Source organism: Sapajus apella, unplaced genomic scaffold, assembly GCF_009761245.1.
Source record: "Sapajus apella isolate SASKATOON/1434 unplaced genomic scaffold, GSC_monkey_1.0 scaffold29, whole genome shotgun sequence".
Taxonomy (NCBI): domain Eukaryota; kingdom Metazoa; phylum Chordata; class Mammalia; order Primates; family Cebidae; genus Sapajus; species Sapajus apella.
This window is the reverse complement of record NW_022436969.1, coordinates 25,337,375-25,341,723: the sequence shown is the minus strand read 5'-3', so window position 1 is coordinate 25,341,723 and position 4,349 is coordinate 25,337,375. Positions and strand designations below refer to the sequence as shown.

General features: G+C 46.6%; 1 pseudogene; it reads left to right on the top strand.

The window, feature by feature from the left end:
* The first annotated feature begins 921 nt into the window (after positions 1-921).
* On the top strand, positions 922-3,895 carry LOC116561359 (annotated as a pseudogene).
* Positions 3,896-4,349: the final 454 nt, after the last annotated feature.

The window sequence follows — 4,349 nt, the reverse complement described above, 5'->3', positions numbered from 1 at the left end:
TCCTGGGCCTGCAGTGGATCCTCTTGCCCTGGGTTTCCTGGGCTAGGATGGTTATGCACCTGGCGCCACTGCCTGAGGCTGCATGCAGAAAGCACTGGACATTTGGAAGCTGGCAAGAGACACTAAGTCTTGCTCACCACTGCCATTCAGTTGGATTTATCTATGAATACTGGCTTTTGAAGGACATAATCCATGTGTGTGTGTTCGTCATGACAAGTACCACAGGATGAGTGGCTTAAACAACAGAAACCTATCCCTTGTAATCCTGGAGCCTGGAAGTTTGAGATCAAGGCATGGGCGGGGTTGCTTTTTCTCAGGCCACTCTCCATGGCTTGTCAAAGGTCGTCCTTTCCCTCTGTTCTCACAGGGTCTTTCCTTTTCCTCTGCGCATGTCTGGGTCCTAATCTCTTCTCATTCTTTGAGGCAGGGTTTTGCTCTGTCACCCAGGCTGCAGCACAGTGACATGATCATAGCTCACTGCAGGGCTCAAGTGATCCTCCCACCTCAGCCTCCCAAGTAGCTGGGACTATAGGCATAGTCCTAGGCTAAGTTTTGAATTTTTTGCAGAGACAGGGTCTTGCTATATTGCCCAGGCTGGTCTTGAATTCCTGGGAACAAGTGATCCTCCTACCTCAGCCTTCTGAGTAGCTGTGACTACAGGTACACAACGTCACACGCAGTTAATTTTCTTTTTTTGGTGGAAATGGGATCTCATTATGTTGTCCAGTCTTGTCTCAAAGTCCTGGGCTCAAGCGATCCTCCCACTTTGGCCTCCCAAAGCACTGGGATTACAAGACTAATCTTTTATTCTTATAAGAGCACCTGCCATGACTTCTGCTGTTTGCTGCCAAGACATGGGCCTGGTGGGCCATAGGGATGACATTACTGTCATTGTCCTCTCCCTCTGTCTTGGGAGTTGAGATGTCAGGACTCAGCTCTCCAGAGATGGTAAACTACCATAACCTACTTTGCCTACTGGACAGTGAGGAGATCATAGCCCTGTGCAACTCACCAACCACCTGGTGCAGCCGGAAGACCACCAATGTAAAGGCATACCTGTCCCATGGACGGCAGCCACCCCTTCCCAAGCTTCATGCTGAACCCAGGTCACTGGAGCCTGGGAGTGGAAGGCCTAACACCCAGTTAGTCCCAGACTCTGCTTAGGCAGAATCCTGGCAAATCCCTGCCACTGCAGCAGATCCACAGCTCTGGAAGTGATTTGGAAGTGTCCAGAATGGAGGAGCATGGTCCATTTAAAGGATGCAGAAGCAGGGAAGGGAAGTGCCAAATAGAGAAGGTGTAGTCCCTGACTAAGTCTCCACACCCTGGACCTAGGTGAGGACAAGTGTTTCCTGCCCAAATGTTACATTTTCCAAGACCACCTGACCTACCATGCCCCCATCCTATGCCTATAAAAACCTGAGAATCTAGCAGGGCAGAGACAGAAGAAGCTGGAGGTTGAGAGGAACACAGGAGTGGCTGGATGGTGAGAGGGATGCACCGACAGGGACAGGCACTGGTGGGCCACTGACAGCAGAATGACGTAGAGTTTGGCTGGGGCAGTTGGAGGGGTTCCTGGGCCATGGAGTGGCCCAATTCCAGGGGGAGAACCATCTCTCTTCTGGCTCCCCATCTGCTGTGAGCTGCTTCCACTCAATAAAACCTTGCACCCAGACTGGGTGCAGTGGCTTGTGCCTGTAATCCCAGCACTTTGGGAGACCAAGGCAGGTGGATCACGAGGTCAGGAGTTCAAGATCATCCTGGCCAACATGGTGAAACCCTGTCTCTACTAAAAATATAAAAACTAGCCAGGCATGGTGGTGTACGTAATCCCAGCTACTCCAGAGGCTGAAGCAAGAGAATTGCTTGAGCCCAGGAAGCAGAGGTTGCAGTGAGCTGAGATCAGCCCACTACACACTATCCTGGGCAACAAAACAAGACTCTATCTCAAAAACAAACCTTGCACCCATTCTCCAAGTCCGTGTCTGATCTGGATCTTCTGGTACACCAAGACAAGAGTCCAGGATACAGAAAGCCCTCTGTCCCTGTGGCAAGTTAGAGGGTCTACACAAGCTGCCTGTAGATAGCAAAATTAAAAGAGCACCCTGGAACACATGCCCACTGGGGCTTCAAAAGCTGTAAATATTTACCCCTAGACATGGGGGTTGGAGCCTTACAGCCTGCACATCTGTATGCTCCCCTAGAGGTTTGAGAAGCAGAACTCTGAAGAAGTGAGCCACACACCCAGCAAGGGGGACAGGGGAACCTTTCCAATTTCAGAACAAAGACACAAGTTTGGACAGCCAGCCCCGAGGTAGGTGGTGGTGCTGATGATGGTGCCTCTTGCAGGTATTATCCATTAGATGTCATGAGCAGCAGTTGCTGATTTAAGGATTTGGAGCACCATTTGTGCAATGTTAGTGAAGAGTCAAAGGGCAGGAAAACTTCTTAGGTGTAAAAACGTCCACTAAGAAGTCACATTTAAGTACTCAGCAACACAAGGGGATTGTTATATATGCAGTTAAGAAAAAACACAATCTTATTCAGTATACAAAAGCAATCACAGCCAAAATTGAAGGAAACACCAGAACCAGTTACAAAGACAGAGGACACCCTGCTCCTTTAACAGCAAGCAAAAGATTGAAAAGGTTGATTTTCTTTTCTTTTTTTTTTCTTTTTGAGACAGAGTTATGCTCTTCTTGCCCAGGCTGGAGTGCAATGGCACAATGTCGGCTCATTGCAATGTTCGCCTCCTGAGTTCCAGCGATTCCTCTGTCTTAGCTTCCTGAGTAGCTGGGGATTACAGGTATGCACCACCAGGGTTTATCCATATTAATCAGGCTAGTCTTGAACTCCTGAACTCAGATGATCGGCCCACCTCAACCTCCCAAAGTGCTTGCTTTATAGGTGTGAGCCACTGTGCCAGGCCTTGAAAAGGTTGAGTTCATTGTCTAGGAGAATTCTGTCACTGGATCTTTGGATTTCTTAATTCTCAGAATCCTTTTCTGGGACCACCTCAAGATGAATGGGAACCATGGCACTTCCAACATGATGTCTAGCTTAGATTATATTACAACAATTCAGAACAAAACATGATAGACTAGGCCGGGTGTGGTGGCTCACACCTTTAATCCCAGCACTTTGGGAGACTGAGGGGGATGGATCAGTTGAGGTCAGAAGTTTGAGACTAGTCTGGCCCATATGGTAAAACCCATCTTTACTAAAAACACAAAAATTAGCCACATATGGTGGCACTCAGCTGTAGTCCCAGCTACTCAGAAGGCTTAGCCAGGAGGATCACTTGAACTCAGGAGGCAGAGGCTACAGTGTGCTGAGATCATCCAACTGCACTCTAGCCTGGGCAACTGAGTGAGACTGTGTCTCAAAAAAAAAAAAAAAAAAAAAAAAAGTGATGGACTACCATGGGGAAATTATGAGCCTCCACATGCTGTTATTAGGAGAAGAAGAATTTCCTTTTCTCAGTCCCAGCCTAGATTCGCGTGGACTGAAATGCACTTCTTCTCTTCATGGGCTGATGATGGTTGGAACTGCTGGGACCGTCCATTGAAGGAACACTTGCTTGGGTATTTTTGAACAAATTTTTAGAGCCATCTGCTGCCCTTTTGTGGAGAATACTTGGAAAATCAAATTTATCAATCTGAGAATTGTTGGAGACAGTTCCCTTGCTCCTGGAACATGCTGAAATCAGCTGTACATTTGAACAAGGTGATCTAGAGGCCTTTCATAATATAATCACCTTATGTCCTACCAACACAGTACAACAGCATGTAAAGCAGGCATTGGTAGCGGAAGTGGAGACCAAGCTTTATGTAGTGAAAATGAGGCACTGCTGAACAAAAGAGAACTGGGTTTACCAGGCCCTCAAAAACATTGAGCATAGTCAGCCTAAAGCATCTCTACAGAAATGCTTCCAAATACATCAGTAATGTCTACGTGATTTCAGATGGGGGGATTGATGTATTTTAGATGAAATACTTTTCTGAACTCTAGACTTACATATTCTGTGAATACTTACCTGTTTTTACCTGAGTTGCAGCAAATGTTCTGAAAGCTTAATGAAAATAAACCTAAATTTAGAGTCATAGCAAAGAAAAAAAAAAGAAAGAATGAAAAGGAAGAAAAAGAAAAAAGAAGAACACGAGTTATATGGGATTAGGGTTCACACTAAGGACCGTATGGTAATTCATTCAGCTCTTCACAGACCCTGTCTGCGAACACAGCCACATTCTAAGGGAGCAAGGCTTAGGGCTTCAACAAGTGAATTTGAGAGAACACAGTCAAGCCCATAATGAGGTTATAATTCATTTCATATACCCGCAGCACCTAAT